The sequence below is a fragment of the Carlito syrichta genome, unplaced genomic scaffold (genome assembly GCF_000164805.1).
Source record: "Carlito syrichta isolate Samal-C Ts95f unplaced genomic scaffold, Tarsius_syrichta-2.0.1 Scaffold314363, whole genome shotgun sequence".
Lineage (NCBI taxonomy): Eukaryota > Metazoa > Chordata > Mammalia > Primates > Tarsiidae > Carlito > Carlito syrichta.
The window spans coordinates 820590-847137 of NW_007258459.1; the positions used below are offsets into that span (position 1 = coordinate 820590).

A 26548-nucleotide genomic window follows, 5' to 3' on the forward strand; every position below is an offset into this window, starting at 1 on the left:
GATATTATTAAATGAGAAACTCAAGAGTCAGAGAAATGTATATGATTCCTTTTTTTAAACAATGGTAAGTCAAGGGCTAATCTCTCTTGCCTTTTAAAACTTCTTTCTTCGTCATCACTATCAATCTACGCATGTCTCTATATCTATGTATGATTGATGACCATAGAGAGAGGTTGCTAACATAGGTGACCTGGACCAAGGAGTTTGTAGGTGAAAGGGAACAGAGGAGGAACAGGAAGGTAACCCCTCATACTGCATTTATTTTATTATTTATTTATTGAAAATTTGTTTTGGGTTGGCATGTCACTCTGTTGTTCAGGCTAGGGTGCAGTGGCATGCTCAGGCTACCGCAGCCTTGACCTGCTGGGCTCAGGTGATCCTTCCGCCTCAGCCTTCCAGGTAGCTGGAACTACAGGCACACCACCATGCCTGGCTAGTTATTTTATTTATTGTAAAGACAAGGTCTCGCTAAGTCACCCAGGCTGGCTTGAACCCCTGGGCTCAGGCAATCCTCTCACCTCGACCTCCCAAAGTGCTGGGATTACAGGCTTGAGCCACCACGCCCGGCTAGGCCTAGCATTTTTTAATGTTCATTAGTCATTTGGATTTGTGCTTCTGTAAACGGTCTGTCTTTATTTGCCCATTTTTAATTGGATTGCTTGCCTTTTTGTTAACGGGTTGTAAGATGTTAATTCTTTAAGGTAGAAGTAGGCTAGTGGTTCGCCTAACCTGTTTCTTCATACTTCTAGGGGCAGCCAGACCACATATCTCAGTCTTCTTTGTGCATTAGTATATCAATAGACTGAGTTCTAGCCAATGATGTATAGGTAGAAGTGGTGTATTTTACTTCTGGGTCTGGGCCACAAAATTGCCCACTGGGAGCCTCCCTATTCATTTCCCTTCCACAACAACCTTGGAAGCCACATATTAAAGATGGTGCATAAAATGCAAGGAGCCTGGATTCCCAAATCACTGCCTGGAGGAAAGCTGCCGGCCAAACAGGATCCTCCATCGTGGACTTCATATGAGTGAGAAATTCAGTTCTATCGTGCTAAGCTGTAGAACGTGAGGGGTTTATATGTACAACAGTTAGAGCCGCCCTAACTAACACACCTACCAACTGCTATATGTGTTACAACTGTTTCCACCAAACTATCATTAGTGTATTGGTTGTACTTGCAATAAAATTTAAATTGCAAAATATTTATATTTTCTTGTCCTCCTGCATTTTATAGCCTCTATATTTTGCACCTAAAATGGTTTCTTGGGAGCTTCTTAGAAGTCCAGATTCTGAGATCCACACTGGAAATCCTGCTATAGGCAGCCTGGAGTGGAGTCAGGAAATCTAGATCTTTTTAAAGCTCCCTGCCTGGGTCATCCTGCTACATTCCCAGGAGAGTGTTGCTTAGGTCATTCGAATGGCAGCCCTTACCATGATGTAAGTGACTCTGGGGTAACAACCTTCCCTGACTCCTAGGAGTAGATTCCTAGAGTCTAAACTGCAAAGAGCCTAAACTGAACTGTGTTATCCTGTCATTGTGAGAAGGTCCTGAGTTCAAATCCAGACTCTTCCACTTCCTAGGGTACACCATTGGGCAAGTGATAATTTCTCTGGGCCTCCTTACCCCTCTCCCACTAAATGGAAGTAATAATAATTTTTACATTGTGATAATAAACACTTACTTAACATTCAGGGTCAAGGCAAAGATAAAGGTATGTGTAAAAATATTTAATCCTAAACCTGATACATAGAAATGGCCCAAGAAACTATTAATTACTAACATAACCCTGTACTATTTAACTAAATATAATCTAAATACATATTAATAAAAGTACAACCTTGCTTAATTTACAATTTTGCCTGTGGATAGGTCTGTGGGACACCATCAGACTCTAAGTCCTTTCCGTTAAAGAAATGTAAATTAGAGACATTCATTATGCTAGAGACACAAATATAGATATAGATTTTTTATTAGAAAATATAGTTTATTTAGAAAGTAAATTAGAGAGAGAGAGAAAGAGGAGATTCACCTCCCCAAGGTAGGGGAAGGGGCCAAAGCCAGAAAACATAACGACAGCCATAGCTCAGAGCACATGACCTTACCAGAGCCTAGTAAGGCAATGGCGGCAATGGTCTGGCAATGGACGGTATAGATATAGTAAAAGAGCAGATAGCCTTACAAGTTTAGAAAAATTAGGAAACTTCTCTGAATTTCTCAAAGTTTGCTTAGTTTTACGTGTGTTGTATTAGAGTGTTTGTGCGTATGTGTGAGATGTGTGGTGTGTTGGCATATTTGTGGTGTGAGACAGTGTGTGTAAAAAACCATCCGGCTAAGTGTAAGGACTATGAGCTCTTCAGAAAAGCTTTGGATGCTGTGACAACGCCTCATGAATAATTACTCAGGGTGATTCCCGACTAAACCACAGAAAAGCAACTGCCAGCATTAATTTAGGAAAATGAACTTTATTGAGGGCCTACCTGGTGCCAGACACTGTGTGAAGAGTGTTATTTGCTGTCTCATTGAATCCCTAACTAAGCCTATGAAATTATATGTTATTGTTCCCACCTACACGATGAGAAAACTGAAGCTCTGAGAGGCTAAGTCACCCACAGTTACAAAACTATGAAAGGGTAGAGTCAGAATGGGCATCCAGATACAAGGTTTCCTTTTTTTTATTGTAAAGATGTGGGGTACAATTCAGGGTTAGTATACAAATATTCACTATGCAGGCACCCTTGTTGATGAGATGCGCCCCCACTGCCCTGGCAGAATCCCACTACTGCCAATCTCACCTCCCACTACTGATAATCCTTTTCTTATAGTATTATGATAATTGTTCAATGTCCACTTATGAGTGAGAACATGTGATACTCATTTCTTTGTTTCTGTGATAGATCACTCAATATTATCGACTCTAAGTCCATCCAAGTTGCTGCGAAGTTCATAATTTTGTCCTTCTTTGTGGCTGAGTAATATTCCATTCAAATACAAGGTTTCTTATGGGGATGATGAAATGTTCTACAATTAGATTATGGTGATGTTTGTGCCACTCTGTGAATATGCAAAAAAGTCACTGAATAATACTTCAAACAGGTGAACTTTATGGTATGTAAATAATATCAATAAAGCTGCTTTAGGCCAGGTGTAGTGGCTCATGCCTGTAATTCCAACACATTAGGAGGCAGAGGTGACAGAATTGCCTGAGCCCAGGGGTTCAATACCAGCCTGGTCAACTTGGTCAGATCTCATCTCTACAATAAATAAAAAAAAATTAGCTGGGCATGGTTGTGTGCACCTATAGTCCCACCTACTTGGAAGGCTGAGGTGGGGGGATCGTGAGTCCAGCAGGTTGAGGCTGCCATAGCAAAAAAAGCTGCTTTAAAAAATGTGCAGCCAGGTCTAGCTGACTCTAAAACCAGACTTGTGTAAAATGCTTCTGGTTTAAAAAGTACTCTTAAATGCATTACCTTATTTATGTCCAGCCCCTGCCAGCTACCCACATAACCCCAAGGTTGTGGGAACCCCTCTCCCTCCTAAGCAGAGGGAAGAGATGGGTAAACAAAGCCAAAACTCATGTATGGCCTCTCAAGCCAAATAATCTGCAAAACCACAGGGTCTAGAGGTGGTTGTCAGAGTCAGGAATCAGAGACAGGAACGTATGGGAGTGGGTGCTTTTCCACACTCACCAAACCTCCATAAAAACTCCTTCAGCTATTTACAGTACAGGCTTGCTAGCCTTTGTTTAAAACCCAAATATGTTCTTGTGGATCCTGGTACAATCACTCAGCATCTCACCTTTGCCTTTAGGGTTACACAAGAAGCCTTTAGCACAGACCCCAAATCCCTCAAGACCCTCCACTGCCCCATCAACCCTACACTCTAGCAACACCAGAGGCTGCACTGTCCCCTAACTACCACTGATGTTCATGGCCTCATGGTTCTGCCTTCATTGGTCTTATCCCCTGGAAAGATCTTTCTCAGTAGCAGAGTTAATTTTAACATCTTCTATGTGGGTCCCCTCTACCCTCTCTTCCCCACAGCGCCACCTCCTAGTTCTCCACTTACATTTTCTTCATATCCTTATTTTAGCATTCTTCACACTACGTTGTCACCATTTGCTTCTTGCCATCTTCCCTTCTCTCCACAGCCCTGTCACTACTGATCACACAGCCTATTACCCACTTAGTCACTCCATTGAGGTGCAAAGGCCCTGCTGAGGATTGAATTATCCACCCCCCAAAAAGATATCTTGCAGTCCTAACCCCTGATACCTGTGAATGTGACCTTAATTGGAAATGGGCTCTTTGTGAATGTCACTAGTTAAGAGGAAATCATACTCATTAGGGTGGAACCCAAATGCAATATGACTGATGTCCTTATAAAATGAGGAGGAGACACAGACACACAGGGAGAGTGCTGCTTAATGATAGAGGCAGAGATTGGAGTGATGCGGCTACAAGTCAAGGAATGCCAAGAGCCTTCAGAGGAAGCATGACCCTGCCAACACCTTGATTTCAAACTTCTGATCTCCAGAACTGTGAGAGAACAGATTTATATTGTTTTAAGCCACCTCATTTGCTTTGTTACAGCAGCCCTAGCAAACTAATACAAACACCTTATCCCTACCAAGATCAAATCTGATTTCATGACCTTATCATCCAAACCACCCTCTTTCACTACTTTTAGTACAACTTCCATCCTACTGCATCAGCCAGAAACCCACAAGCAGTGCAGGCAACTTCCTCTCCCTCCTATCCCCATTTATTACAGGGTCTCATTGATTTTGTCTTCTAAATATCTCCAGAACCCACCTCCTTCTGTCCAGCTCTACCACACCAATCTAGTTGATCATCTTGCACTTGGATTACTGTCCTCCTGCACACATTCTTGTCCTGGTCAGTCTTTCTCCACATGGCAGCCACAATGACATTATTAAAAATGAACTCTGATTATGGGTTCTCATCCTGCTTAAAATACTGCATGGGTTTCCACTGCTCTTTGGAAAAAAAAAAATTCATTTCTCCAGGCACAGTGGGTACCACCCTCCCTCCTACTCTGAGTTCTAGCCACAATGTGACCTCTTTGGGGTTGTTTTAATTTACCACACAGCCTCCCACTATACAACACTGTATAAATTATTTCTTTGTCAAAAAGCTTTTTACACTATCCAGGCTCCCACTTAAATAGTTACCTCTTAATCTTCCTTGAGATCCAGCTTGGTCCTCGATTCTTCAGAAAAGACTTTTCTGACTTGATCAGGTAATTCTCCCTAACCACTGCTCCCCTGACTCTATATCCCTTTTCCATGGTATTGGTTAAGGGTATTCAGTCAGGATTAAATTAAGCTGCATTTAACAGACACATCTACAGTGGTTTAAGCAAGATAGAAATTTATATTCCTCTCATGTAATCAGAAGTCCAGGTGTCCGAAACCCACGGCTGGTATGGCAGCTCTATTTCAGGGACCTGGGCTCTTTCTTACTCCCCATCCCCCATCCTAACCAGAGGTTTCCAAAGTTACCTACGGCTCAAGGCCTGCAGAAGTCCCAACCATCATATTAGCATTCTAAGCACCAAGAAGGAAGATCGGCCGAAAGAATATCCTCTCCTTCCTTTAAAGAGACTTTCTGGAAACGGCATGTGACATTTTCATTGTTACATTCTTCTGGCTCATTGGCCAGAACTTAGTCACATGACCATACCTAGCTGCAAGGTATGCTGGGAATGTGTTATTCACCCAGATGACAATATGGCCAACTAAAAAGTAGAATTGTGTTACTGAAAAGGAAAGTGAACATTATGAGGCAATTATTGTGGTTATTATTAGACAGTATTTGGTTCATTTGGGGCTTTATGTCTATCTCCTCAACTAGACTGTAAAAAACACATGCGCAAACTGCATATTTTTGCTCAGAATTATATGCATAGGCCTTAACAAATATGTATTGGATGGATGAGTGAATGGATGAGTAACCCTAATCAAGTAATTCCTCTGTTTCCCCATTTGAAAAATGAACATAATAATAGTATCTATCTCAGAGAGTTGTGAGAATTAAATTAAATAATGGATGCAAGATGCTTTGCATAAAACCTGAAACTTGGAAAGCACTCTATAAATGTTAACTATTATGATTAATCCCCATTGAGCTGAACTCCCTGGAGGCAGGGTCTGTCTGAATAATCAGCATTTAGGTGCTTAGTAAATGGTTGTTGAATGAATAAGTGAATTAATAAATAAGATAAATTGGGCAGGATTATAATTATAAACATTTTACAAATAAGAAAACTGAAACTGAGGGGGTAAGTTAGTTAATAAATGAGATCACTACTGATTATGATTCTACCACACGTTAATAAAAAATGCAGAAGCAAGAAGACAAAGTTCAAAAGCAGTGAGCAGATTCTGGAAAGATGGCAGCAGCAGTGGCAGGCTGGGAATCTTTCTGAACCCTCACATAAAAATAGAGCAATTAGATAACAAAACTGAAACCTATAAACAACATTTCCAGAAAAACTAGGTAACAAGGGATCCCTGTGAAGCCCAAAACACAAGAAGATGGAACAAGTCACCAACAACCTCAGATCTGTGTGTTACTGATGGAAACAGAAGGAAGAATCAGAGCTTCTGATAGACCTGAGAAAAAAGAGAACCCCCAGATAGCCAACAGATGTTCACTGGGAAGCCTGGTAGAACAAAACCTGAAAGAAACTGTGTCCAATCGGGGGTTAGGTTAAGGATTGAAGGGACTGGAGCAGCCTAGCCCCTGGGAACTTTTAAACCTGACATGGCAATGTTCCCTTCGAGGTCAAAATGACTCAGTTACACGCTGAAAAGAAACTGCTTATCAAAGAATAAAAATAAAGCAAGGCACAGACAAAAGAGTTGAAGAGTAAACTCAGGTAGAAGCAGGGAAGTGAACACAGCCAGTACATCTCAGAGAGTGAGTTTTATATGTTTTAAGACCACCTGAAATCAATGAATAGAAAAGCTATCTGAACCAATCTTTTCCTCAAAGTTCAGACAAACCTAAATTTATATACAAATGAGCAAAAGACAAATAACAAAGCCAAATCCCATCCACAGTTACAAAAAAAAGAATAAGCAGAATAACAATCTTTTAGAAAACAAAAGCATACAAGAAAAATATGCTAAAAAATACAAACTCTTATACACTATTTCAAAACAAGCTTAGAGACATTAAGAAAATGATACAAGATGTAGATGGACCGGGCATGGTGGCTCACACCTGTCATTGCAGCACTTTGGGAGGCAGAGGCAAGAGGATTGCAAGAACCCAGGGTTTCAAGACCAGCCTGGGCAACTTGGCCAGACCTCATCTCTTCAATTAAAAAAAAATTAACTGGGTATGGAGGCATTCACTTGTGGTTCCGGCTCCTTGGAAGCTGAGGTAGAACAATTGCCTGAACCCAGTGTGCCACTGCACTCAAGCCTGGGCAGCAGAATGAGACTCCAACTCAAAGAAAAAAAAGAAAGAAAACGATATAAGATACAAAGGGAGCTAGGCTTGGTGGCTCAGCCTGTAATCCCGCGCCTTGGGAGGCCGAGGTGAGTGAATTGTTCAAGACCCGCCTGGGCAACTTGACGAGCCCTCATCTCTACAATACATCAAAAATTAGCCGGGCGTGGTAGCGTGCACCCATAGTTCCAGCTACTTGGAAGGCTGAGGCGGAAGGATCGCTGGAGCCCAGCAGGTCGAGGCTACCGTGGCCGGGAATGGGCCACTGCGCTCCAGTCTGGGCGACAGAGTGAGACTCCAACTCAAAAAAAAAAAAAAAGATACAAAGGGATAACACAATTAAGAATTTTAATACTTAGAAATAAAGTGAAAGAACTAAGAGAATCTTAAACATAATAAAAGGAAAACGTTTTATATTTATATAAACACATTTTTTACATCTAAGATATATTTTTATATATCCAAGTAGCACAAGAGCAAAATAGACACAATAAGCCCTCACAAAAATAGAAGGTGAAAAGAATAATTTTTTTTTGAGTCACAGTCTTACTCTGTCACCCAGACTGGAGTACAATGGCATGATTATGGCTCACTGCAGCCTCAAACTCCTAGGTGCAAGTGATCCACCTGCCGCCGTCTCCTGAGTAGCTGAGACTACAGGCGTGCATCACCATGCTTGGATAATTTTTTTATTTTTTGTAGAGACGAGGTCTCTCTATGTTCCTCAGACTGGTCTTGACCTCCTAGGCTCAAGCAAGCCTCTAACCTCAGCCTCCCAAATTGCTGGGATTATAGGCATGAGTCACTATGCCCACCAAAGAATAACTTCTTTTAAAATTTTAAAGTGAAGAGACAAAAAAGATTTGTGAGAAAAGAACATATATTGAATCTGTCAAATAAGATCCAACAAATTGATAATAGACATGTCTAAAGATGAAACTAAAGCAAGAAAACGGAATAAATGCTAAAAACTATAATTCAAAAAATTGTCCAAAAATTAAAATAATTGAAATTATGTATTGAGAAAGTATACATATAGATCTAGAATGACCAAGACCAAGACATACCTTAGTAAAATTACTGGACTCTAACATAAAAAAGAAAAAATAAAATACTTTGGTATCTAGGCAAAAAGAGCAGATGACTTATAAGGGAAAGAAAATTTAATTATGATCAATCTTTTTAACATTTTATTCCAGAAGAAGATGGAGTATCTTTGCAACCTTATTGCTAGTCCAAAACTAACCTAAAATAAAAATTTATTTAAACATTTTGAAAACCGGTTTTAATTTGAATTGGGAATGTCAAAAGACATCACAAGGTGTTTTATCTTGAAATAAATGTGTGTGTATTTTTTTCCTAACTCTGCCTACTAAAAAGATTTGAATAATGACCCATTGACCAATCTAATCCCAAGATTGTGGCCTAGAAATATAATTTCTAATAAAAAATAATGAGTATTTTTTTGAGAAATGGCAGGTTTTAATTCTGGTACAGAAAATACATACAATAAGCCTGATACACCTTGTCATGCCAGATAGCAAGGAAACTATAAAAGACTATGAAGTTCAAGACACAGCAACCAGGAACCAACTTGGAAAGATACCCTTTTGCCAAATATGGGACATTTTGAGCTTCGATAAGGATAAAAATTACAATGGATTGAAACCAATCAAACATAGTTCATAATTACATTAAGAAAAAAATTAGTCATCTTCAGTAGATGATGGAGAACCTATTGGTTATTTTGAAAACTGAGTACATAAGATTGAAACATTTGTCCTGCCTTTCTTATGTGAACTGTACCACTAAGTATCCTAATAGTAGATGAGGGGCAGTCTCTTTTTATAAAATTATTCCAGTAAATGAATGAAAATAAAATGACAGAATCTCACCATCTTGCAACCCCCCCCAATGAATTAATGAATCTAGGCATTGAACGTCAATGGCAGCTAATATATCAGAAAGGAGTTAAAAACAGATATTGTGCGCCTCCTAATGAAAGAACATATATCACTACCAATCCAGGTAAAGGTGTCAAATATGAGTTTGATCAATCCTCTGGATACAGCTGCCAATTTGGATGAAATATACAGGATGGAGAAACATATTGAACTTTACCGCAAAAACACAATTAGCAAATCAAGACTGAAAAACTCTGTAAATCAAATAGATCAGATTCTTCAAAATATAAACTGCAAGAAGCAGGAGATAGAAGAGAATCTGCAATTTAAAAGATGTTTAAAAGACATATCAGAGTTTTTTAAAGAGCAAAATTAAACTTTAGTGTCTAGGGATGCACAATTGGGGTAATAAAACTGTAAAGATATGCAAGAAAGTGATTACCATAGAAGTCAAGATCATGGTTACTTTTGGAGGGATGGAGGAGGTTGTCACTGGGACAGGACATAATGGAAGGACTTCTAGGGTAGCTGGCAGAATTCTATTTATTCACCTTGGTGGTTAGAAGAATGTTGCCTTATTACAATCCTCTAAGCTATGATTTGTTTTGTGTGTTTTTTTCCTATGTGTGCTTTGCTTTACAATAAAAGAGTTGAAATGAGTAAAGAAATGTTTTTCCAGTAAAAAGCATTTCAATCTTCAACTAAGAAAGATGCCAGAAGAAAATATTAAAGGGCAGAAAATACCCACTATAATCAAAGAAATAAATGAATTTTTTTCCTAATCTGAAGGCACATTCAACAAGGCTATGGAAAGGATACATAGGCTGCTATGTAAGAGTAATCCTTACAGAACACATTTTCTAGAAGGCCTTTTGACTAAGAAGGTTGAGAGCTTAAGCCATTGCCAAGGAGGTGCTCTGATCAACATCAAGTGGAGCCAGGAAATGTTCTGTTTCCTGGTAAAGAGGAGGTGGTCGCCTGACATAGACAAAGTCACCCTGTGAGTCAGGGAACCCAAGTTCCCATTTTAGCCCAGCCACCGCCTCCCTGTGTGACCCTGGGTGAGTCACCTATACTCAGTCTCTTTATCAGCAGAATGGGGAGTAGGTGTTGAATGAGATAATCTAGAGTCTCTTCTGGCTCTATCTTTATATAATTTTATGATTCTCAAGCAGGGTCTCTCAGAGTGTGATCTATCAACCACTGTATTAGAATCACTGGCTGATCAAAAAGACAGATTTTTTTGGCCCATCTCAGGCCGAATCAGACTCTCTGGGTATGGAGCCCTGGAATCTGATTCCCCCCCCCCCCCGCCCCGCAAGGATCCCATGTGTATCTTTTACATGCTAGTTTGAGAGCCACTGTGCTAAGATATTGTTCAGGTGGAAGGAGGGGGAGGAGAGGGGGAGGCTGGAGCTCAGGACATGCTACTCCAAAATACCGCACCTTGGCATTGGAGAAAACAGCAGAAGCAGGAAGGTGTCTCTGACCTTGTTCCACTCTTTTCCTGTGAAACAGGTCATTTAAAAAATTATCTGATCTTCTAAAAGTAGAAGAAGCTTCATTCCAGAGGTATCCTCTCTATACCTGAAGAAAAGAAACGTCACACAGAAAGACAGAGAAGCAGCTGAAGAAACCGACCTTGCTAAATTCCCCCCCGGTTTATTACAAGCAGACCTTACCTTTTCGTCCTCCAATCATACTTTTGCATGGCTGTCCATAAAAATATATGGTTTCTCCCGTGCCTTTGGGAAGCTGAGGTGAGTGGATTGCCTGAGCCCGCGGGTTCGAGAGCCGCCTGGGCAGCTTGGCGAGACCTCATCTCCACAATAAAATCAAAAAATTAGCCGGGCATGGTAGCGCGTGCCTGTAGTTCCGGCTACTTGGAAGGCTGAGGTGGAAGGATCGCCGGCCACTGCACTCCTGTCTGGGCGACAGAGTGAGACTCCAACTCAAAAAAAAAAAAAATTGTTATGCTTTTCCCTTATTAATCTGTCTTTTGTTATAAGATTCCCAGCCACGAACTTAGCAATGGGTAAGAAAAGAAATCTCCTCTTCTCTGCAAGAAAAAAACCTCAGATCTCTTAAACTCCTCTTTTGCTAAGCACCATGCTAAGAACTTTGACTTTACATCTATATGTGAATGGTTATATTATTAGATTATATATCTCATTTAATCTTTAGAGCTACCTAGTAAAGAAGGTGGTCTCCTGTCTTACAGATGAGGAGAGGGAGTCTCAGAGTTTTGGTTATTGAGCTAGTAGGTGATGGACTCATCTGAAAAAGTTAAGAAAGGTGGGAAGGAGTCAAGTTCACTGAGAAAATGTTCCAGGTTTGGAAAGATCCTAGTGGAGCGGCACTGTTCTACTTTCAGCACAGGCACACTTTTAAAAACAAACTTTCTGCCTTTCCTTTCATATTGTAGAGAGAAGGGTGGAGTAACAGGAAGAGATGATGTGGAGAGAGAGGAGCAAAGTAAGATCTTTCATTTGATTAACTTGGAAAATTGTAGAAGATACTTAAACACTTGAAGTTTCTGGTGTGGAGAAATGAGCAGCCCAAAGAGATCATAAAGCCAAGTAACCTGAAGCTGGGGAACAAAACAGCCAAGAATAGCTTTGACTCCTGGAGGTGAAGGAGGAATGTATAAGAAAGCAATATATGAGTACATTGCTTTCTTTAAAAGTTACTGTAAAATACAATCTTTAATTATAGGGATTATTTAATGTATTTTAAGTGTCTTACTAAAGAAGAATTTTCGTAAATAAGGTCTGAAGGTGTCATGACTGGAAGCAGATCTCAAGCAGAATGTGCCTTAGAGTACAGATCCCGTGTCTGAGGAGCAACGGCCCATGTCCAGCATGTCCAATACATGGAAAAAGAAGATGATAACTTTCTTTTTTTTTTTTTTTTTTTGAGTTGGAGTCTCACTCAGTAACCCAGACTGGAGTGCAGTGGCCACTCCCGGCCACCACAGCCTCGACCTGCTGGGCTCTGGTGATGCTTCCGCCTCAGCCTTCCAAGGTGCTGGAACTACAGGCGCATGCTACCACTCCCAGCTAATTTTTTATTTATTGTAGAGATGAGGTCTCATCAAGTTGCCTAGGCGGGTCTCGAACCCTCGGGCTCAGGCAATCCACTCACCTCAGCCTCCCAAAGCGCTGGGATTACAGGCTGAGCCACCGAGCCCGGCGATGATAACTTTCTTAAAGGTGGAATCTGCGAACAAAGTGAGCAAAATTCTCCAATGGCACAACCATGAGAGAAAGAAGAAGAATCTGCTTCCCAGTACTGTTCGAATTTTTTAAAGTAAATCAAAGAATTGGAAAGGGCTGCAGTGCGGATAGCGCCTGGCTCTCTGGACAGGGAGAATCAGAGCCCAAGAGAGCCTGTGTGCTTTGTGGTGCCAGAGTTGCTGTATCCTTATCCAGCTCTGTATACTATAATGGGTGGCCTTCTGAAGGCACAGTACAGCAACTCCTATGTGGAACTGAGCCAGTACCAGGACCAGCATTTCCGGGGTAAACAATGAAAAACAAGAAAAATTACTGAAGAAAAGTTGTATATTTTATGTTGGAAATCTTTCCTTTTATACAACTGAAGAACTAACTATGAACTTTTCAACAAAAGTGGTGACATAAAGAAAATCATTATGGGTCTGGAAAGTGAAGAAAACAGCATGTGGATCCTGTTTTATGGAATACTACTCAACAGCAGAAGCAGAAAATGCCATGTGGTACATAAATGGAACTCATCTGGATGACCAGATCATTTGCATGGATGGGGATGCAGACTTTACGGAGGTCAGACAGTACGGATGTGGGCAATCTGGCAGCCAGGTACAAGAGGAATATCAGCAGGCCTATGATGCTGGGAGAGGAGGCTGTGGAACACTGGCACAAAACCAGTGAGTTGTGAGAGCTCCACCAGTGAAAAACACCCCTTTGGCCTGTTGAATTTGTTGAAAAAACATCCAAACTCTGCAAAGCAGCCTCCCCCCTTTTTTAAAATTTTAAAGATGCAGGGTACAAGTCAGGATTGGGTACATAAGCAGTTTACATACAGGTGAAGTCTGGGCCTCCCATTGAATCTCACTTCACCTGGATTAGGATAAGACACCTAAAACAACTTTTTTTTTTTAAACCAAATTTTGATCGATGTCTCTACTGAACCAGAAACGCTTTCATTGTTTTCCACTGAAAATCATTAAAGGATGAAACAATAATTTTTAAAAGTCAGGGTGTGAGATGTGGTTTAGTCAAATGGGGTAGCTACTAAGATCATGCAAGGTTGTGGCAGCCTATCAGCATCAGCCACTAGACACTGTGGGGGAGGTACTCCTGCCCTCAAGGAGTTTGTCAAGCCTGAGGGAGGCCATCACACACAGGAAAAGTGACCAACAAGAAGAGATGGCCAAATGACAACTACAGGGCAAGCTGCACAAGAAGTGCCATAGGAATAGAGGAATGAGACACCCTCGTGGCCTAGAGCTTCCAGCGAAAAGACTTTTCAAGAAGAGAGACTTGTAAGCCATGGGGGGAGGGGGGCAGAGGGAGCAAAGACCCAGAGTCAACACATCACAAGGCATGGGGAGAGAGTGAGTGGGTCAGTTTCGTTGGAAGGGAAGGTGTTCCTACAAGGGATATCAGGTTGCAAAGAGCCAAACCAGGATGGACACAAATGACAAGACTAAGTAAAGAGTTTGCAAGCTACCTTATAGGCAATAGGGAGTTACTGAAGGATTATGAAGAATCTAACCATTATAAATCTCAGATCTACATGTCCAATCTCTATACAATAAAAATGTGCAGCCAAAATTAACCCCCAAATTTTTGTCTTTTACTTCCATCTTCCAATTCATATCTCCCAGCAATTTTTAATTCCTTTGCTGTCTCCCTCTTCCTCCGAACGTATTACTCCTGTTATCTATTATCTGCTAATATGCTAATCTATTATCTGCTAATATGACTAATTGCCTTTTCTACTTCTTTATTTCCTTCTCTCTCACTGTCCTTTATTATAAAAATTAACTTCAGTTTTCTGGCTAAGTTGTTCCCCTTCCACCCCAGCCTCTCTTTTCCAATATTTCTACATCCCAGAAGTCCTGGAAACTTTCAGATAAATGAAAATGCTCCTAATTGTGGAGATGGAGAAGGGAAAGGCAGAGATGGGACCCAGAGAGCAAAGGTTTAAATATGAAGACAACATTCTCCTCATCAGAAGGAGAGATGGGAATATTCAAGTCTAAATATATTTGATTGCATCACTGTAAGATAAGGAAGAAGTGGAGTATTAGGAAAATGTCTACAATTACTGATCTGACCCAGAGAAGTTGAGTATTCCCAAAGATCCTGTCTGCTTTGATCCACACAGAGAGACTCCCACACAGATACTTACAAAACCATGTCAGGTAGATGAAATATGACACAGCATTTGATATTGAGAGGCCAGTAAATGGATGGACACGTTCAGAGAGAGGAGGGCACGTGAGGGAGACAGTGGTGAACTGATAGATTGTGTGTCATCAGGGCTGGCATGAAAGATGGTGAGTGATCAGCAACACTGACAAAGAAAGAGAAATTTCTGTGATTTTTCTCAAAGTTAATGAGTCACGAGTCGTCCATTTCCAAGTCAACCATTTCCAAATGTTTTAAGCTGTGTGTCTAGGTCTTCTGAGAGGAATTAAAGCAAAAGAGTTTATGTTTGTATTCTCATTAAAATTTTTTTAATTTTAGATATAATTTCAGACTTACAGAAAAGCTGCAAGAATAGCCAGTTATTTTGTAGAATGTCCCAAATTTGGACTTGTCTGATGTTTCATCATCATTAGATTCAGATTATGCCCTTTTGGCAGGAACGCCAGCCACGGAGTGATGCCATCGAGTTCTCCTCAATGCCTCATATCAGGAGGCAGTGTATTTTCATTTGAAAATAAATTATATGGAGAGTTTGTTCTGAGAATGATTCGGCAGAAATTATGTTTAGATATAAAAATGAGAACAAACAGCTCCTAAAGGAACCATGGTAGGAACAACTAAACAATAGAGTTATTTTCCAAAATGACACCAGAGTCTGGGGCTGTTTGTTTGTTGCAAAATGTTTCTGTGTGTCTAGTGCTGAGTGCATGCAACCCCAGTTAGTGGTTTAAAACTTTAAAAATCATGTCTTATAAGGAAGAGAACTTTGTATTAAGATTGTAATGCTATATCCATAAAGTGAAATGTTATGCAGCCATTAAAACAGTGATATCTAATCATACAAATAGTCATGAAAAGATGTGCAGAATAAGGTTTTAAAAGCAGGGTGGGTAGCAGTAGGCAAAATCTCATTCTTGTAACAAAACCACAAGAGAGAGAAATAAAGAAAAAGACGTATATTGAGAGAGAGATCTGGAAAGATAGATAACAGTGGTTATTTCTGGGATGTGGGGTTATGGATAAATTTCACTGTCATTTGTCTATATTTCTGAATAATTAGAATTTTAATAAGTATCATTACTCATAATCAACACAAGCAATAATGCAGCTTCCGTTTTTAAAAAAGAAATCTGCTTGTCAAATGAGTTGGCAGCTGTGCGGCATCTCCTCAGAAGCACCCCCTCTCACACACCCCTTCTTCTTCTGTCTCCTGCCAGACGCCCTCACCATCTACATTCTAAAGAGAAAGGGAACTCCCTCCATTTTCCTGCCTTACACCTCACAATTTCTCCACACTACTCTCAACATTGCCTGCTGCCCTCCTCTAAAAGGAAGGGGCTTCCTTCCCTTTCCCAGACCCCTTTGCTCTTGTGTCTCTATCTCCCTCTTATCCCGATGATGTCCTCTCTACAGAGGTTCAGGACACTCTCCCCTGAAACTCTTCCCAGTTCCCTCCCCATCCATCCAAACTTCCCAGAGAGACATCAGCCTTGTTGCCTTCATCTCCTTAGTAAGCCTTGAGGTTGGTTTCTACTCCCCACCCGTAACACTCTGCTATTAAATCCAGGTCAGATCCAATGCTGGCTTTTCCTTTCATTTTCCAGAGGACTCCTCTGAAGGATCTGACATCTTCAATGGTCTTCTAGAAACACCCTCTTCCTCAGCTTCTGGGACATGCCCAACCTCTCTCTCCTTTCTGATCGCTCATCTCCAAACCCAAATGGGTTATTCTCCAAGACTCCGCCCTGGTCTTCTGCTCTCCACTTTTACACCCTTTCCCTCCAAGCCTCCAAGCTTCCAAGCTTCTGCTTTCAGCATTTAGCATCTAGTTTTTTCTATCACACAGGATAGATAGATAGTATTTCCATTTCTTCTGCCACTTAACTGGTAAGTCCAAGAGATTCTACCATTAAATGCTTTTATTTTGTCCAGCTTTATTGAGGTATAATTGACAAAGAAATTTACAGTCTAGTCCTTTTCCCACCCCACAGTCTCTCTCTGCCCTGGTTCAGGTGATCATTTGCTTGAATTATGACGAAGCTGCCTCCTGGGTCCAATCACTTGCCTTTGCAAACTACCTCTCAAGCTTGTTGTTGAAATTTCCTTCCTGAAACATGGGTCTGACCATGTCATTCCTTTGCTCAAAACCAACATTTAGATGTCCCACAGGATGCTTGTCCCGTGAAGATGTTAATAGCTGATAGGGCAACATTTTTAAAAAGCAGAAGTCAATGCCCACAAAAGTTTGACCTACTGATAAACATTGGGTTTATCCAACAAGTTTCATTACAACAAAACTCATCAGAGTCCTTTGTATACTAATGGACACGTCCCAAGAAAGAGTCTGTAAGTGTATTATTTCTCAAATCTATTTGACTTCAGAATTTTTTTAATTTTCACAGAACATTCACACTCTAGGAAAAGTCCTAGATGGCACAGGGCCACAAAATGGAAGGAGCCTGGGTCCCTGAGTCGCTGCTTGGAGCTGAGCTTCCCAGGAGAGCAGACCTACCAGAAACACCTGTGATGGACTATTGGTTGGGTGAGAAATAAACTTTTATTGTACTCAGCTGCTGAAACTTCAGGGTTGTTTGTTTTTTTACAATAGGTAGCCTAAGCTGCCTAATTCAGAACGCATACAAGTTATTTGCTAAAGAACAAATTTTTTGTTTTTAGCCTGAAGAGTTTTTGTCACAAACAATAATGGTCACATGAATCAAAGCCTTTTTTTTTTTTTTTTTTTTTGTCAAAGTCTCACTCTGTCACCCAGGCTGGAGTGCAGTGGCACACTCATGGCCACCACAGTCTTAACCTGCTGGGCTCAGTTGATCCTTCCACCTCAGCCTTCCAACTAGCTGGAACTACAGACCTGCATCACCACACCCAGCTGATTTTTTTTTAATTGCAGAGATAAGGTCTCACCAAGTTGTCCAAGTTGGTTTCGAACACGTGGGCTCAGGCAGTCTTCTCACCTTGGTCTCCCAAAGTGCTGGGATTATAGGTGTGAGCCACTGTACCCAGCCAATAAAAGCCTTTTAAGGTACTGTGATAAGGCGTTGCAAAAAATATCTCAGTTAATTCTCTGACCACCCAGTAAAATAAGTACTATCATTGCCCCATTTCATAGATGAAGGGGGAAAAAAAGCTTGTAGAGGTTGATAACTTACAGATAGAAGATTCAGGATTTGAATGTAGATCATTTGACTTTTGGGTCCTTGATCCTAATCACATCAAGGTCCTGTCTCCTAAGCACAGTTTTGAGTCAGGAACACGGGAGTTCAGGGGCAATTGGTTAGTTGCTAACAAGACATCTGTGTGACTTCCAGTCTTTTCACTTAGACCAGTGGCTCTCAACCAGGGTTGATTTTGCTCCCCCAGAGCACATTTGGCAATATCTGAAGACAATTTCAGCTGTCACAACTGGGAAGGTGCTACCGGTATCTAGTTAGTAAAGGCGAAAGATGAGACACTAGACAATGTAAAGGGTAGCCCCCACAATAAAGAAGTGTCTGCCCCAAAATGCCACAGTGCCAAGGTTGAGAAATTTTATATGTTTTATTAACAGAGCCCAGAATAAATCCACACTCTTGTTTGGAATAAAAAGCATACTTTAAAACTCTGCTTTGTGCTTTAATACCCAAAGAGCAGGAAAGACCACAGCCAACAAGCAGCATTTGGTGCCCAGAGATATTGTGGCCATTTTTGGAGGGAATCCAGCCTGAAGAAGACTTTACCACGGATAAAGAATTTGGTTTGGCAGGAACCTTAGGAACAATATATGGTGACAATAGACATTCCTCTGGAAAGAATGCCAAACCTTTTTTGGTTTCCTAGTAACGTAATTTTCCTGAGATTTCTCCCATATTTAAATCTGCAGCATCCTTACCTATTTTAAATCAAGGCCACAAAAGAAAATTTTTATAAAAAGATGACATAATAGAATCTGATCTTCTCTGGGAGGGAAGGAAACCTAACAGACATCTGGTCCATCCCCTTGCCTGCCCCTCCCTGTTTCAACAGTTTCATTTCCAGAATGTTCTCTCAAAAAGTTCTCTCTTTAAGGGACAGAAATCTGCTTCTCTGAACTCTCTGTTTGCTGTTCCTAATCCAACCCACTGAGGGAGGGTGGGAGGAGGGATGGGGAGATGGCTACAGAAAGGAGGGACAAAGAGTGCTCTTCGGTGAAAGCTCACTGAGTCCCAGGTGCTGTGCTCACTGCTTTAATGCACCTCATTTCTAATTCTCCGACAGTCTCTCATAGCAACCTCAGGTAGCAATCAAGCAGCCTCCCCACCCCTGCCTGTTGTCTCTTTTCCAGATGAAACATCACAAGATCTGCTTTCACATAGAAATATCTCTTTGGTATCCTGCTCATTCAGCGCGTATTTACTGGGCACCTGGAATGTGTCAGCCTTCTGCTAGGTACTAGAGATATAACAGTGGGCAGAATGGCTTCTCAGGACAGCAGGGCTGCTCATACTGTCAGCAAGGGAAGTCCTCAATTCGGGGGCTATTATTATTATCTACAGACACATATTTCCCATGCCAGTGCCCTGACTAGGACATCAAGAACATATCCCAAAGAAAGTCATCCCTAGCTGGGTAAGGGCTGAGATGCAGACGTTCTCGCCAGCTGATGGGGAGTGTAGAGTGTTACAGGCAGAGGGAACAGTCTATACACATACCACAGGGGCACCTAGGCACTGAAAACAGGTTGGCATGGCTGATCTCAAGGAGGCAGAGTGATGCTAGAGAGGTGGGCCCAGACCCATGTTATGTAACAAACATGGGTCTTTAGCTGAAGGACCACTGAAGCTGGGAAACAACCTGATTGGATTCAGCTTTCAGAAAGTCACTCTTGGGCTGTGTGGAGAATGGGTCAGAGGAGCAAAGAGGCCAGGGACTCTGGGTGGGAGGCCATGTAGCCTGTTCCTGTTCCCTCCGGGGGCAATGGGGACACAGAAAAGTCACAGTGCAGGCGGAGGGGTTGGCGATTTTTAACCATTTCTCCATCAATTCACCTCCAAAACTCACCCCAATAAACAGAAAGTCAAATTTAAAATAGCACATTGGCAATGCCCCTGCAGCTAGAAAATAACTTCCCAGCCATGTGCTCCTTCCACCAGCAGATTATTCCCTGAGACCCCCAAGTTGAAATTCAATATCCAGCCTGAAGAAATAGGGGTATTTAGGGCAGACAGGACTTAGTATCTGGACAAAGGCCACAGAGAGAGACAAGGAAGCAAGGATGACTGGTGCCTGGCTTGAGCAGCAGGTAGATGATGGAGAACTATGTTTACTTGAGGAAAGGAAGAGGAGGGATTCACTGGAGCCAAGTGGAGCTGGGGGTACTTGCAGGTAAAGTGATGCAGAGAGAGCAACTGGAGCCCCAGAAGAATCTGGATGTGAGGAGAAGTCAGAGGACAGCAGAATGAACTCTCCTGGGATTCCCATAAAATATTCAGGGACCTCTGTGAAAGTCACAAAGCCCTTACCACGCTGGGTGCCCCATGGAAATGGGGATATGGCTAAGCTCTGCATCAGGGATGATGTGAGAGAAAATGGGATACAGAGGGAACCACAGGACTGTCACACCCCAGGACTTCATCAGGCTGTGGAAATAGATGGGATGGGGAGAGGGAGTTGTCTCTAGACAGTCCCCTCTAGACTCTGAAGGAGGTGTCTCTAACCCCCAGAACTCGGTACCAGTCTATGGCCTGTTAAGAACCTGATTGCACAGCAGGAAGTGAGCGGTGGGCAAACGAGCAAAGCTTCATTTGTATTTACAGTTACTTCTCATTGCTCACATTACCACCTGAGCTCCACCTCCTGTCAGATCAGCGGTAGCATTAGGTACTCATAGGAGCGTGAACCCTATTGTGAACTGTGCATGTGAGGGATCTAGATTGTGCGCTTCTTATGAGAATCTAATGCCTGATGCTCTGAGGTAGAGCTGAGGCAGTGAAGCTAGCACTGGGGAACGGCTGCAAATACAGATTAACATTAGCAGTGAGGTTTCACTGCACATCCTGCCTTTTTCCCCCATCCCCATTCGTAAAAAAAATGTCTTCCACGAAACAGGTCCGTGATACCAAAAGTTTGGGGACCACTGACCTAGAGGATCTCACCTAGAATGCAAGGCAAGGACGGCCCCTAATTTATTTCTGAATTATGCATATCTGGGTCTTTGGTACAAGAGTTCGTTTGCAGAAAGAGCTTCATTGCATTACCATCACCCCCTCCCCCCAAAAAAAGTTGGAAAATGACATCATCAGAGGGGAAAAAAACCCTAATGATGGAATTTTAGGTACTGTAGCAGATTATTGGTAAACGTTGTGACAGAGAGGACATTTTGGTATCTTCTAAATCACACAGTGTGATCGGAGCTGTTCCCTTGTGCCTACAGGTGCCACTTGAAGAAACGATCTCCCAGCAGTGTCCAATAGCTTGCACTTCTGGGGACAGCTGGACCCTCACTTGGGCTTGTTGGGAGCCTCACTAGATCTCCCTGAAGATGTGTAGAGACCAGAATGAAACAGCAACAGAAAACAAATAGCACTTTCTGAGATAAGGGAAGTTGTGTATAGTCCTATGTTTCTGCCATTGCTCCTGGAAATGAGTGTGGACTTTCCCGATGAGTTTCACATCTGGAGACTGAGTGAAAATTAACCTGACCAATTGCGCAGGAGCTTCCTGGTCTGCTGGAAATCTCTTGAGAAACCATGTGAGGTAAAAGTGGAAATTTTTCAGAATACTAGTTTCCTGAAAAATTTTCAATTTGAATGTTCTATGATATCTACAGTCATACCACCCTGAACAGGTCCAATGATGTCTGAATGTTCTATGAAAATGGCTAAATATTATTTTCATTTTCTTTTCAGGCTCATCTTATTGGAACAGTATTTTTTTGGTTACTTTTTGTTTTGTTTCTAAGCACACAGCTCAGCACAGCTCACCCATACCAAATGTTGCTACTTACCTTCTTAAGACCGAGGGGGTGGTCTCATTTCTCACTGTACCCTCAGCAGGCCCAAGACCAGGTGACAGGTGCTCAGGGAGAACCTGCCGAGAACTGTGGGAGAAGGTAGTAGCATGGCCTTTCCCTCAGGAAAACAGGGCCATAAGACAGCCACCTCAAGAGAGCACTTGGTCCTCTCTGTTCTGGGTGCCTCATGATGGTAAGGGTCAGGCTGTAACTATCTTTGTGTCCTCAGTCCTCGGTACCCATGAGGCACTCAACAAATGTTAGATGTAAGAAGTCAGGCATTGTCGGGCGTGGTGGTCCGTAATACCAGTACTTTGGGAGGCAGAGACGAGAGGATTGCCTGAGCCCACAGATTCGAGACCAACCTGAGCAACTTGGTGAGACCTTGTCTCTACAATAAATCAAAAAATTAGCCGGGCATGGTGGCTTGCGCCTGTGGTTCCAGTTACTTGGAAGGCTGAGACAGAAGAATTGACTGAGCCCTGCAGGTCAAGGCTACAGTGGCCATGTGTGTGCCACTGCATTCTAGCATGGGCCGTAGAGTAAGACTCTGACTCAAAATAAATAAATAAATAAAAGCCAGGTACTAAGGCCAGGAAAAAGAATATTTATATATTGGGGGAAATACTACAAATGCAGGCTTTTTAAAAAAATCTAGACTGGACATAGTAGCTCACATCTGTAATCCTAGCACTTTGGAAGGCTGAAGTGGGAGGATTGCTTGAGGTCAGGAGTTCAAGACCGGCCTGGGCAACATGGTGAGATCTCATCTCTACAAAAAACATCAAAAAATTAGCCAGGCATGGTGGCGCACACCTATAGTCCCAGCTACTTGGAATGTTGAGATGGGAGGATAACCTGAGGCCAGGATGTTGAGGCTGCAGTGAGCCATGATTGTGCCACTGCATTCTAGCCTGGGTGACAGAGTGAGATCCCAACTAAAAAAAAAATTGGAACTCTAGGCCAGAGGAGCAGCAACGTTTTGGATGGCGGAAGGATGGCAGGAGAGTTTCCAGGATCCTTTATCCTGGTGGGAAAACAATGTGGGCAGGATACACTGATAGCTCCTTGGTCCCTGGAGTCACAGGGCTGTCCCTGTTACAACCCTCAGTTCGGAATCTCTTTCTGCACACATGCAACGAGGAGGGGCTCTGGGAAGACAGGTTTGGGTTTCAACCAGAACTTCACCACTTACTGGCTGTGTGGCCTTGAACAAAGGACTTAGCCATTCTGGGCTTCCATTTCCTCATCTGTAAAATGGGGATAATATGTAGTAGTATCTATCTCATTAAGGAGTAGGGAAAATGAAATGAAATCATATAAGGCACAGTGCCTGGCACATACCAAGCACTTGGTGGATTTTCCCAGGGTGGGACAGGCTTACTCAGCGTGGACCTTGGCCATCCTTGCCAGGCAGAAGGTGTTTGTCCACAACCTCTCTCACTGCTCCTTTGGTGGTTCCATGCAACCAGGCCCAAGCTCAAGATTTGGGGTGGGAGGATGGCTGGGGGAATAGGGGCTAGCACAGAAGCTGGGACAGGAGGTCTGGGGCGAAGGGGAAACACCTTCAAGGTACCTGCTCCCAAGGGAAGGTGGGAGATGGGAGGAGGGAGGTGACCAACCCAAGGAGGGCCCTGAAAAGTAGCCTGGAGCAGAGAAGGTACAGGTTGATTCAGAGGGGAAGGATAGGTTTACAGCCCCAAGGAAATCAACAGGCAGTGTCCAGGGCCTCATCCAGGTCACTAGGGCTCTGGATGGAGCCCCTGAGTTGAGTGTTCATGTACCAGGGCTGAATCTTGGCCACTGCAGCCTTGACCTGCACTCAGCCTTGGGAATCAGGAGTAACTGCTCCCGCTCGCCCCACTTCTCTGGCTCCCTTACTACCACCTTCCCCATGCCTCCACCCAGCCACCTGGGCCTCCTGCTGTTCCTCAGACCCACCAGGCAGCCTCCCCACTCAGGCCTCAGTGCCAGCTCCCCCCCTCCTGGCACACTGGTCTCACAGAGCTCATTCATTGCTCGTCACTCTCGGCCCAGTTGTTAGCTCAGCCGTGAGGACCTCCCTGTCTGCCATCTAGCATATCACACACATCTTTCCCCATCCCTATCACTCTCCAGCCCCCTCATTTTCTTCACAGTCCCCATGTATTCATACATTTTTAGTGAATTTGTCACTCTCTACCTCCTATGCCCACAGTAATGTAGGCTCCATGAAGGCAGGGATTTTGTTCACTCCAGTATCCCAGGGTCTAGCCAAATGCCTGGCACCAGAGCACGTCTCAGCTCCATAAATATTTGCTGAATTAATGATGAGCAAGTGAACGGCTAAACCTCATGTGCTGATGTGTGAAGGAAACGGACATTCTGAATTGGTTCCAGAACTGGCCAGGGTTGAATCAGGATGTCATGAAAGTCCTAGGTGCTCGTGGCTGGAGGGCTGGGAATTGGAGAGGCGAGGACTGAGTTTAGAGAAGGTAGTAGCTCACCTTGGTCCCACAGACCTGCTTCAAGTATATTTCTGGGAGTATTTTTATTAGGGACTCTTATACACTGACAATTCCTTTTGATTCAGTGGCATGAACCACTGATAGAACTTCAGGCACCGTGACCAGCAGGGGAGAAGGTGTCGAGGTGCTTGGCTCCCCCAAATCACCCTCGAGTCACTTCATACTTCCTTCTGAGGTTAATCCCAATAGAAACCAAAAGATCACTTACGCAGACAAGCCATTAGAGACGTTTGAGAATTTAAGTCATGGTTTTGGCAGTATTACACAGATGAGCAACCGCTTGTGGTCAGATCTTGGATGGAGTTCTTGCCCAAAGGTCAGGATTTGTCCCCTCTGGTGCTTAAAATCACTGTCTCGCCAAGAAGGCAGCAAGCAGGGTATCATTACAGAGAACAATTTATGACACAAAATGCACTAATGTCCATGTCCCACCCAAAAGCCCACGGTCACGCACGATGCTTGCCTGATTTGCTCATGACTGAATCCCTTGAGAGGAATTATTTTGGTGCCAAGAACACATTTCCCAGTTCCCGTCCATATGTGGGAGAAATGGCATGACTCTGTGTGACAGTGCCCAGACACAAGCAGGCTCTCAGACCGGGGAGTGACAGAAGACTCACCCACAGCCCGGCCGACATCTGAGAGGTTTCCAGGGAGCTTCCTTGAAGAAGCAGTGAAATTTTCCAGAGATGGGTGGGGCACAGTGATGATCATACAGAAGGAGTAAAAGAAAATGGAACACCCCGCACTGAAAGTTTGAGCTCAGAAAGCAGTGGTTGTGTAAAGGGCTGTCCCTTGCAGGAGTGTCACCGTGCCCTCTCTTGTGGCTCTGCCTTCCCTGCCTGCCACAACCAGGGCACTGAATCCCTCCTGAGCCATCACTAGCCCATCTCCACAAAAGTGTCAGTTACATCTGCATGGTGTTCAGATGAACAGGATTTGATCTATGCCTTCAGCAAAACAAGGTGGCCGTATACCCATGGAGCTGTTTTATTATGATTAAATGAGACTAAATAAAATTGTGTACCAAAGAACCTAGAAAATCGGTGCCTGGGAAATAGTGTGTGCTCAATAAATACTATTTTTCCTAAGTACCTCATTGTTTTGCAAATGATGTTATATTACCTTGTAGTCATTACTCTTTAACATCTGGTTTAGACTGTCCCTTTTAGCTTCTTGCATTTTTGTTCTAGAGAATATAAAATATGTATCGGTTTTTAGTTATAATAAAGTTATGTGTTGGAACTAGCTCAATCTAATAGTAATCTTAAACATTAAAGTGATTTGAGGGGCTGGGATAGGTAGCTCAGCCTGTAATCCCAGAACTTTGGGAGGCCAAGGCAAGTGTATTGCCTGAGCTCACGGGTTTGAGACCAGCCCGGGCAACTTGGCGAGGCCTCGTCTCTACAATAAATCAAAATTTAACCAGGCGTGGTAGCGCGTGCCTGTAGTTCTGGCTACTTGGAGGTCTGAGGCGGAAGGATCGCCAGAGCCCAGCAGGTCGACGCTGGGGTGGCCATGAGCGTGCCACTGCACTCCAGCCTGGGTGCTGGAGAGAGACTCCAACTCAAAAATAAATAAATAAATAAAGTGATTTGAGGGATGTTCATTCCTCCCATTAATTCATTTACCCCACCATGTTCCAAAAGTATTTTGAGGGGCCTTACAAAGGTAAATACAGCCAGGCATAGTGGCTCATGCTTGTAATGAGGAGACTGAGGCAGGAGAATCACCTGAGCCAGAAGTTTGAGGCTACAGCGAACTATGATCATGCCACTGCACTCTAGCCTGAGTAACCAAGTGAAACCATATCTCAAAAAAAAAAGTAAATATAGCAGTATACAAAGAGATAAGATTAATTATTACAAATTGGTTCCAAAGTTGGTCCCAAGCATTGTAGAAGCCAAAGCAAAAAGAGAAAACTGAGCAATTATAAAATTCACAGTATTTGCAAACTATCAATTGCTTCATGAAAACATAATCTTTTATTTTTTATTTTATTTTATTTTTGAGCCAAGGCCTCACTCTGTCACCCAGGCTGGAGTTCAGTGACATAATCACCACTTACTGCAGCCTTGACCTCTTGTGCTCAGGCACCTGAGTAGCTGTAACTACAGGCGTGCACCACCACAGCTGGCTAATTTTTTTATTTTTTTGTAGGGATGAGGTCTCCCTATGTTAACCAGCCAGGTCTCAAACTCCTGGGCTCAAGCAATCCTCCCACCTCAACGTCCCAAAGAGCTGGTGTTTTCATC

General features: G+C 42.8%; 1 pseudogene; it reads left to right on the top strand.

Annotated features, from left to right (window-relative positions):
- The first annotated feature begins 12829 nt into the window (after positions 1-12829).
- LOC103274060 lies at positions 12830-13295 on the top strand (annotated as a pseudogene).
- The last annotated feature ends 13253 nt before the right edge of the window (positions 13296-26548 follow it).